The following is a 12,008-nucleotide window of genomic DNA, read 5'->3' on the forward strand; positions in this document are numbered from 1 at the left end:
CACAGGTACCAATCTGAGGCTTTGGGAGAAAGATTGGATACAAGAGATGAACTAGGGTTTTAGAGGAGATGGTGCTGGTGAAGATGTTGATGGATATTGGTCCTCTCCCGATGAGAGGATCGTTGGTGATGACGATGACGATGATTTCCCCCTCCCGGAGGGAAGTTTCCCCGGCAGAACAGCTCTACCGGAGCCCTAGATTGGTTCCACCAAGGTTCCGCCTCGTGGCGGCGGAGTTTCTTCCCGAAAGCTTGCTTATGATTTTTTTCTCAGACGAAAGACTTCATATAGCAGAAGATGGACACTGGAGGCCTGCCAGGGGGCCCACGAGGCAGGGGGCGCGCCCAGGGGGGTAGGGCGCGCCCCCCACCCTCGTGGCCAGGGTGTGGGCCCCCTTTAGTATTTTCTTTGCTCAGTATTTTTTATTATTTCCAAAAATGACTTCCGTGGAGTTTCAGGACTTTTGGAGTTGTGCAGAATAGGTCTCCAATATTTGCTCCTTTTCTAGCCCAGAATTCCAGCTGCCGGCATTCCCCCTCTTCATGTAAACCTTGTAAAATAAGAGAGAATAGGCATAAGTATTGTGACATAACGTGTAATAACAACCCATAATGCAATAAATATCGGTATAAAAGCATGATGCAAAATGGACGTATCAGACATATCTGAGGATATTCCTTACATCAACCATTATACCTTTTCTTAGGGATTGCACTCTCAATATAATGCTGACAAATATAATGTCAGGCGTGACGTATTTTGCAAGATATATGAGTCCTCCGATGGTATTTAAATATGGAACTTCAGGTCCAGTATCACTTCACACTCTCCCCTCAGTCTGAATGGGCTTGTATCCCATGTCAGGAATAATATGACCATAAGTATCTTTGATATATCCATATTGAACTTTTATGATATTTCTAGATATATGAAGAATGATATACATTTATTCCCGAGGGAATATGCTCAAGCTATAAACTTACCATCATTTGGTTTGACCCAAATATTCGTCTTAAAATGATTGTGTGTATCTCATATGTCTTGTATACACATTGATGATAAGATCATCCATCACTAAAATGATGTGAATCCTTATCAAAGAGTAACTCTTCAGTATTAGAGTAATCCTTATCAAGGAGTAACTCACTTAGTCGGTTGTATCACACTGTTGGGGAACGTAGTAATTTCAAAAAAATTCCTACGCACACGCAAGATCATGGTGATGCATAGCAACGAGAGGGGAGAGTATGTCTAGTACCCTCGTAGACCGTAAGCGGAAGCGTTTATCAACGCCATTGATGTAGTTGATATGTCTCCGTCGTATCTATAATTTTTTATTGTTCCATGCCAATATTCTACAACTTTCATATACTTTTTGGCAACTTTTTATACTATTTTTGGGACTAACATATTGATCCAGTGCCCAGTGCTAGTTCCTGTCTGTTGCATGTTTTATGTTTTGCATAATATCCATATCAAACGGAATCCAAACGGGATAAAAACGGACGGAGATTATTTTTTGAATATTTGGAAAATTCCGGAAGAAAAATCCACGCGAGACGGTGCCCGAGGTGGCCACGAGGCAGGGGGCGCGCCTGCCCCCTGGGCGCGCCCCTGACCCTCGTGGGCCACCCGTAAGGCGGTTGATGCCCTTCTTCGGCCGCAAGTAAGCTAATTTTTGGTAAAAAATCACGGCGAAGGTTTCAGTCCAATCGAAGTTACGGATCTCCATATATATACGAAACGGTGAAAGGGCAGCAAGGGAGAACGCAGAAACAGAGAGAGACAGAGAGACAGATCCAATCTCGGAGGGGCTCTCGCCCCTCCCATGCCATGGAGGCCAAGGACCAGAGGGGAAACCCTTCTCCCATCTAGGGAGGAGGTCAAGGAAGAAGAAGAAGAAGGGGGCCTCTCTCCCCCTCGCTTCCGGTGGCGCCGGAACGCTGCCGTGGCCACCATCATCATCACCGCGATCTTCACCAACACCTCCGCCATCTTCACCAACATCTCCATCACCTTCCCCCCTCTATCTACAGCGATCCACTCTCCCGCAACCCGCTGTACCCTCTACTTGAACATGGTGCTTTATGCTTCATATTATTATCCAATGATGTGTTGCCATCCTATGATGTCTGAGTAGATTTTCGTTGTCCTATCGGTGGTTGATGAATTGCTATGATTGATTTAATTTGCTTGTGGTTATGTTGTTGTCCTTTGGTGCCCATCATATGAGCGCGCGCGTGGATCACACCATAGGGTTAGTTGTATGTTGATAGGACTATGTATTGGAGGGCAAGAGTGACAGAAGCTTCAACCTAGCATAGAAATTGATGCATACGGGATTGAAGGGGGACCAATATAACTTAATGCTATGGTTGGGTTTTACCTTAATGAACGTTAGTAGTTGCGGATGCTTGCTAATAGTTCCAATCATAAGTGCATAGAATTCCAAGTAAGGGATGGCATGCTAGCAGTGGCCTCTCCCACATGAAACTTGCTATCGGTCTAGTAAAGTAGTCAATTGCTTAGGGACAATTTCGCAACTCCTACCACCACTTTTCCACACTCGCTATATTTACTTTAGTTGTGTCTTTACTTTAACAACCCCTAGTTTTTATTTACGTGCTCTTTATATTCTTGCAAACCTATCCAAAAACACCTACAAAGTACTTCTAGTTTCATACTTGTTTTAGGTAAAGCGAACGTCAAGCGTGCGTAGACTTGTATCGGTGGTCGATAGAACTTGAGGGAATATTTGTTCTACCTTTAGCTCCTCGTTGGGTTCGACACTCTTACTTATCGAAAGAGGCTACAATTGATCCCCTATACTTGTGGGTTATCAAGACCTTTTTCTGGCGCCGTTGCCGGGGAGCAATAGCGTGGGGTGAATATTCTCGTGTGTGCTTGTTTGCTTTATCACTAAGTAATTTTTAATTGCTGTTCTTAGTTGTTTTCTATCTTTAGTTATGGGTAGGAAACGCGAAATACCAAAAAAATTAGTTGTACCTACTGAACCAATGGTTGAAGAACCACTCAAAATCTATCACACTCCTGAAGCTTTTTACTTGGATCATCTTCGATCCCTTTGTGCTCGTGCTGAAACCCCAACTAGCTTAGTTGAGGGCAAATAATTAGATGAGCATGCTTGTTATGCGCGACACCAAATATCTGAAAAAGGGAAAATTCTATTGGGTCAAATTCATCGTTTGCAATGCTATGCTTGGAATTTATGTGAAATATATGATTTTACTTGTTGTTCTGAAAACACTAAGAAACACCTTCCCTACCAATGTGAGTTTATTGATAATGGAATCTTATCTTCGTATGCTAAAGGTGTTTATAGTTACTATGATGTTCAACAAATTGAAGAATTTGTTGCTTTTAAGGGTGCTTACGAAATTGCTTCTTTAATTGAAAAGTATGATGCTACTCTTCACAAGTCTGAAAATTTTGCCATACTTAAATATTGCTATGATAATTATGCTTCTAATGCCCATGTTGAACCATATATTGAGGACCACTCCGCTGTCCAAGAAGAGATTAATATTTTGCAGGAGTCTATGGAAAAAGAAATTGATGAAACTGTGAGCTCATTGGATGAAAAAGATGATGAGGAGAGCGAAGAACAAAAGGAGGAAGAGCGGATTAGCTACCCGTGCCCACCTTCTAATGAGAGTAACTCTTCAACTCATACATTGTTTAATTTCTCTTCGTGCTTACCGAAGGATGATTGTTATGATCCCGTTGATTCTCTTGAAATATCCCTTTTTGATGAACTTGATGCTTGCCATTCTTGTGGCCAAGATGCCAATATGAATGATGCTTATGGAGATGAACTTGCTATAGTTCCTTATGTTAAACATGAAATTGTTGCTATTGCACCCACGCATGTTAGTCCTATTATCTTTTTGAATTCTCCCGAATACACTATATCGAGAAATTTTCCCTTATTAAGGATTATATTGATGGGTTGCCTCTTACTACTACACATGATGTTTTTAATAGATATAATATGCATGTGCTTGCTGCTCCTACTTGCAATTATTATGAGAGAGGGACCATATCTCCACCTCTCTATGTTTCCAACGCGATAAAATTGCAAGAAACTGTTTATACTAGGCATTGGCCTTTACTTTGTGTGCATGAATTGTTCTTTTATGACATGCCGATGCATAGGAAGAGAGTTAGACTTCGTTGTTTCATGATATATGTTACTTCGTGCTCACTACTAAATGCCAAATCATTGCTAATTAAAATTGGCTTTGATATACCTTGGGATCCGGGTGGATTCATTACTTGAGCACTAAATGCCTAGCTTAATGGCTTTAAAGAAAGCGCTGCCAGGGAGACAACCCGGAAGTTTTAGAGAATCATTTATTTCTGTTGTGTGATTTTATAAAGTTTAGAAATAAAAATAATGTGCCAAGGTTTGCCTTTAGGATGTTTACAATGCTTGTTGGTTTGTGCGGTGCAGGACAGAAACTTTGGCTGTAGTCGCGATTTTTCATTTTTTACCGGAATGTCAAATGATTCTGATTTTTTTGCACTGTCTTTCTGTACAAATTGTTTATTTTTCCTAACTTTTGCAGAATTTTTCAAGTATCATAAGTATGGTGAATGTTCAGATTATTACTGACTGTTCTGTTCTAGACAGATTCTGTTTTTGATGCATAGTTTGCTTGTTTTGATGAAACTATCGATTTATATCAGTGGATTAAGCCATGAAAAAGTTATATTACAGTAGACATAATGCAAAAACAAAATATAAATTGGTTTGCAACAGTACTTAGAGTAGTGATTTGCTTTATTATACTAACGGATCTTACCGAGTTTTCTGTTGAAGTTTTGTGTGGATGAAGTGTTCGATGATCGAGAAGGTCTCGATGTGAGAAGAAGGAAGAGAGGCAAGAGCTCAAGCTTGGGGATTCCCAAGGCACCCCAAGTAAATATTCAAGGAGACTCAAGCGTCTAAGCTTGGGGATGCCCCGGAAGGCATCCCCTCTTTCTTCAACAAGTATCGGTATGTTTTCGGATTCGTTTCATTCATGCGATATGTGCAATCTTGGAGCGTCTTTTGCTTTAGTTTTCATTTTTCTCTTATGCACCATGCTGGTATGAGATAGTCCTTGGTTGATTTATAGAATGCTCTTTGCACTTCACTTATATTCTTTGAGTATGGCTTTATAGAATGCTTCATGTGCTTCACTTATATCATTTGAAGTTTGGATTGCCTGTTTCTCTTTACATAGACAACCGCCATTTGTAGAATGCTCTTTTGCTTCACTTATACTTGTTAGAGCATGGGCATATCTTTTGTAGAAAGAATTAAACTCTCTTGCTTCACTTATATCTATTTAGAGAGATGACAGGAATTGGTCATTCACATGGTTAGTCATAAAATCCTATATAAAACTTGTAGATCACTGAATATGATATGTTTGATTCCTTGCAATAGTTTTGCGATATAAAGATGGTGATATTAGAGTCATGCTAGTGGGTAGTTGTGTATTAGTAGAAATACTTGTGTTGAGGTTTGTGATTCCCTTAGCATGCACGTATGGTGAACCGTTATGTAACGAAGTTGGAGCATGAGGTATTTATTGATTGTCTTCCTTATGAGTGGCGGTCGGGGACGAGCGATGGTCTTTTCCTACCAATCTATCCCCCTAGGAGCATGCGTGTAGTACTTTGTTTCGATGACTAATAGATTTTTGCAATAAGTATGTGAGTTCTTTATGACTAATGTTGAGTCCATGGATTATACGCACTCTCACCCTTCCATCATTGCTAGCCTCTTCGGTACCGTGCATTGCCCTTTCTCACCTCGAGAGTTGGTGCAAACTTCGCCGGTGCATCCAAACCCCGTGATACGATACGCTCTATCACACATAAACCTCCTTATATCTACCTCAAAACAGCCACCATACCTACCTATCATGGCATTTCCATAGCCATTCCGAGATATATTGCCATGCAACTTCCATCATCATCATATACATGACTTGAGCATTTATTGTCATATTGCTTTGCATGATCGTAAGATAGCTAGCATGATGTTTTCATGGCTTGTCTGTTTTTTGATGTCATTGCTACGCTAGATCATAGCACATCCCGGTACACCGCTGGAGGCATTCATATAGAGTCATATCTTTGTTCTAGTATCGAGTTGTAATATTGAGTTGTAAGTAAATAAAAGTGTGATGATTATCATTATTAGAGCATTGCCCCAGTGAGGAAAGGATGATGGAGACTATGATTCACCCACAAGTCGGGATGAGACTCCGGACGAAAAAATAAAAAAAAGAGAAAGGCCAAAAAAAAGAGAAGGCCCAAAAAAAGAAAAAAAAAGAAAAAAAAGAGAGAAAAAGAGAGAAGGGGCAGTGTTACTATCCTTTTAACACACTTGTGATTCAGAGTAGCACCATATTCTTCATATAGAGAGTCTCTTGAGTTATCACTTTCATATACTAGTGGGAATTTTCATTATAGAACTTGGCTTGTATATTCCGATGACGGGCTTCCTCAAATGCCCGAGGTCTTCATGAGCAAGCAAGTTGGATGCACACCCACTTAGTTTCCAGTTTGAGCTTTCACACACTTATAGCTCTTAGTGCATCCGTTGCATGGCAATCCCTACTCCTCACATTGACATCAATTGATGGGCATCTCCATAGCCCGTTGATTAGCCGCGTCGATGTGAGACTTTCTCCTTTTTAGTCTTCTCCACACAACCTCCACCATCATACTCTATTCCACCTATAGTGCTATTTCCATGGCTCACGCTCATGTATTGCGTGAAAGTTGAAAAGGTTTGAGAACGTCAAAAGTATGAAACAATTGCTTGGCTTGTCATCGGGGTTGTGCATGATGTGAATATTTTGTGTGGTGAAGATGGAGCATAGCCAGACTATATGATTTTGTAGTGATAACTTTCTTTGGCCATGTTATTTTGAAAAGACATGATTGCTTTATTAGTAGGTTTGAAGTATTATTGTTTTTATGTCAAATGATAGACTATTGCTTTGAACCACTCGTATCTTAATATTCATGCCATGATTAGATACATGATCAAGATTATGCTAGGTAGCATTCCACATCAAATATTATCTTTTTATCATTTACCTACTCGAGGAGGAGCAGGAATTAAGCTTGGGGATGCTGATACGTCTCCGTCGTATCTATAATTTTTGATTGTTCCATGCCAATATTCTACAACTTTCATATACTTTTTGGCAACTTTTTATACTATTTTTGGGACTAACATATTGATCCAGTGCCCAGTGCCAGTTCCTGTCTGTTGCATGTTTTATGTTTCGCAGAATATCCATATCAAACGGAATCCAAACAGGATAAAAACGGACGGAGATTATTTTTGGAATATTTGGAAAATTCCTGAAGAAAAATCCACGTGAGACGGTGCCCGAGGTGGCCACGAGGCAGGGGGGGCGCCTGCCCCCCTGGGCGCGCCCCTGACCCTCGTGGGCCACCCGTAAAGCGGTTGATGCCTTCTTCGGCCGCAAGTAAGCTAATTTTTGGTAAAAAAATCACGGCGAAGGTTTCAGTCCAATCGGAGTTACGATTCTCCATACATATACGAAACGGTGAAAGGGTAGCAAGGGAGAACGCAGAAACAGAGAGAGACAGAGAGACAGATCCAATCTTGGAGGGGCTCTCGCCCCTCCCATGCCATGGAGGCCAAGGACCAGAGGGGAAACCCTTCTCACATCTAGGGAGGAGGTCAAGGAAGAAGAAGAAGAAGGGGGCCTCTCTCCCCCTCGCTTCCGGTGGCGCCGGAACGCTGCCGTGGCCACCATCATCATCACCGCGATCTTCACCAACATCTCGGCCATCTTCACCAACATCTCCATCACCTTCCCCCCTCTATCTACAGCGATCCACTCTCCCGCAACCCTCTGTACCCTCTACTTGAACATGGTGCTTTATGCTTCATATTATTATCCAATGATGTGTTGCCATCCTATGATGTCTGAGTAGATTTTCGTTGTCCTATCGGTGGTTGATGAATTGCTATGATTGATTTAATTTGCTTGTGGTTATGTTGCTGTCCTTTGGTGCCCATCATATGAGCGCGCGCGTGGATCACACCATAGGGTTAGTTGTATGTTGATAGGACTATGTATTGGAGGGCAAGAGTGACAGAAGCTTCAACCTAGCATAGAAATTGATGCATACGGGATGGAAGGGGGACCAATATAACTTAATGCTATGGTTGGGTTTTACCTTAATGAACGTTAGTAGTTGCGGATGCTTGCTAATAGTTCCAATCATAAGTGCATAGAATTCCAAGTAAGGGATGACATGCTAGCAGTGGCCTCTCCCACATGAAACTTGCTATCGGTCTAATAAGTAGTCAATTGCTTAGGGACAATTTCGCAACTCCTACCACCACTTTTCCACACTCGCTATATTTACTTTAGTTGTGTCTTTACTTTAACAGCCCCTAGTTTTTATTTACGTGCTCTTTATATTCTTGCAAACCTATCCAAAAACACCTACAAAGTACTTCTAGTTTCAAACTTGTTCTAGGTAAAGCGAACGTCAAGCGTGCGTAGACTTGTATCGGTGGTCGATAGAACTTGAGGGAATATTTGTTCTACCTTTAGCTCCTCGTTGGGTTCGACACTCTTACTTATCGAAAGAGGCTACAATTGATCCCCTATACTTGTGGGTTATCAGTAGTCGTACACCTTCACGATCCGTCTCGATCAAGTACCGAACATACGACACCTCCGCGTTCAGCATGCGTTCAGCTCGATGACGTCCTCGCCTTCTTTATCCAGCAAGACGGGCGAAGTAGTTGATGAGATCCGGCAGCACGACGGTGTGGTGACGGTGTTGGTGAAGAACAATCTCCGCAGGGCTTCGCCTAAGCACTACGGAAACTATGACGGAGGATAAACTAGAGGGGACGGGGTTGCCGGCACACGGCTTGGTGTTTCTTGATGTGTCTTGGGTGCTAGCCCTGCCCCTCTATTTATATGTTGAGCCTTAGGGTCGAAACTTGGAGTAAAAGCCTCCACAAAGTCGGTTTCACCCGAAAGGCAAGAGTCCTTCTCGGACTCTAGGGCCAGACGCCAGGGTTCCCGGCATCTGGCCCCTGGACTCCGCAAAACATCCTTTTGCGCTTTCCAAAAACCTTGTGGGCTTTCCCCTTTGGCCCAAATAAAGTGTTCTCGTACCCAAACATTTCGGGAAACATCCGGAACCCCTTCCGGAGACCAAACACTATTATCCCATATATCAAACTTTATTTCCGAACCATTCCGTAGTTCCTCGTCATGTCCGTGATCTCATCCGGGACTCCGAACAACATTCGGTTACCAACATACATAACTCATATAATACTATATCGTCAACGAACGTTTAAGCATGCAGACCCTACGGATTTGAGAACTATGTAGACATGACCGAGACACCTCTCTGGTAAATAACCAATAGCGGAACCTGGATGCCCACATTGGCTCCTACATATTCTACGAAGATCTTTATCGGTCGAACCGCATAACAACATACGTTGTTCCCTTTGTCATCGGTATGTTACTTGCCCGAGATTCGATCGTCGGTATCACTATACCTAGTTCAACCTCGTTACCGGCAAGTCTCTTTACTCGTTCCGTAATGCATTATCCCATAACTAACTCATTAGTTACATTGCTTGCAAGGCTTATAGTGATGTGCATTACCGAGAGGGCCCAGAGATACCTCTCTGACAATCGGAGTGAAATATCCTAATCTCGATCTATGCCAACTCAACAAACACCATCAGAGACACCTGTAGAGCATCTTTATAATCACCCAGTTACGTTGTGACGTTTGATAGCACACAAAGTGTTCCTCCGGTATTCGGGAGTTGCATAATCTCATAGTCATAGGAACATGTATAAGTCATGAAGAAAGCAATAACAATATACTAAACGATCAAATGCTAAGCTAACGGAATGGGTCAAGTCAATCACATCATTCTCTAATGATGTGATCCCGTTAATCAAATGACAACTCATGTCTATGGCTAGGAAACTTAACCATCTTTGATTCAACGAGCCAGTTAAGTAGAGGCATACTAGTGACACTCTGTTTGTCTATGTATTCACACATGTACTAAGTTTCCGGTTAATACAATTCTAGCATGAATAATAAATATTTATCATGATATAAGGAAATATAAATAACTTTATTATTGCCTCTAGGGCATATTTCCTTCACACACAATTCTCCAACCTCTTGAGAGTCATAGAATGACTTCTGAAGCTTCACACACACATGTTGCGATTTATCATAGGATTCAGAATATCAAGCCCTTTCAAGGACTTCAATATAAATATCAGAACTGAGTGATCCATGTGAGTATGTAGCCACTACATACATCAATCACATGGATATGTACTTCCAATTCAGGATCGAAACATAATTCCACTCATACCGAGAAGGTATGCTACATCGTAACTAATGTCAAGTCTCTGCGGAAACCCTTGTGCTACAAGCTTCGTTTCTCACCACCTCATCTATTTTCGTTTCTGAACGGGAAATCATTTCTCTTCTCTGTGAATGATACTTATGAGGAGCAGGTTTTACTATGGTAAACACCTCTCTTTTTATTAGCGATTGCTAACCTTCCTAAATTGCTTCCTTTCATTTGAAACAATATAAGTGCAAACAATACTCTACATAGATTTTGGTTCAGGGTCAAAAAGGATTTAAACAATTCTCAAGAGGAATTTTATGTTGACATATGTAGACTTTTCATATGCGATTCTCATGAATCAATATCATTTGTGGAATTCTCGTTACGCCTCTTAACTCCTTGTGATTTGATGCGGCTTGAAACTGCGTCGGTATTTCCCCAAAGAGGAAGGGATGATGCAGTACAACTACGGTAGGTATCTCCCTCCATTATGAAACCAAGGTATCAATCCAGTAGGAGAACCAAGCAACACTATGTAAACGGTACCTGCACGCAAAGAACAAATCCTCGCAACCCAACGCGTAAGAGGGGTTGTCAATCCCTCCTCGGTAAAAAGATATATCGGTTTATATGTGTTTGGATAAACAGATCTGAATAAAACACGAAATAAAAGATGCAAATAAAAAGTGCGGCGAAGTATTTTTGGGTTTTTGGAATAATATATTTGAAAACAAATGCGATGAAAAATAGATCTGAAAGCAATATGATAAAAGATAGACCCGGGGGCCGTAGATTTCACTTGTGGCTTCTCTCGAGAAAATAGTATACGGTGAGTAAACAAATTACTGTTGGGCAATTGATAGAAGATCGAATAATTATGACGATATCCAAGGAAATGATCAATATATAGGCATCGCGTCCAAGATTAATAAACCGACTCCTGCCTGCATCTACTACTATTACTCCACACATCGACCGCTATCCAGCATGCATCTAGCGTATTAAGTTCCTGGAGAAATGGAGTAATGCAATAAGAACGATGACATGATGTAGAGAAGATCTATTCATGTAGGAATAGACCCCATCTTGTTATCCTTAATAGCAACAATACATCCGTGCCTCGCTACCCCTTCTGTCACTGGGTGAGGACACCGTAAGATCGGACCCATCACAAAGCACCTCTTCCCATGGCAAGAAAAATCGATCTAATTGGCCTAACTAAACTAAAGATTCGAAGAAGAAATACGAGGCTAAAAATAATCATGCATATAAGAGATCAAAGAAGACTCAAATAATATTCATGGATATAGATCTGATCATAAACTCAAAGTTCATCGGATCCCAACAAACACACCGCAAAAAGGTTTACATCAAATAGATCTCCAGGAGACCATGGTATTGAGAGAGAAGAATCGATCTAGCTACCGCCTACGGACGCATAGGTCTATGGTGGACTACTCACACATCATCGGAGAGGCACCAATGAGGATGATGAACCCCTCTGTGATGGTGTTAGATTGAATCTCGTGGTTCTGAAACTTGCGGCGGTTGGAATTGTGTTTTGTCTCCTCCCCTAAGGTTTCTG

Source organism: Aegilops tauschii, chromosome 2 (assembly GCF_002575655.3).
Source record: "Aegilops tauschii subsp. strangulata cultivar AL8/78 chromosome 2, Aet v6.0, whole genome shotgun sequence".
NCBI classification, from domain to species: Eukaryota; Viridiplantae; Streptophyta; class Magnoliopsida; order Poales; family Poaceae; genus Aegilops; species Aegilops tauschii.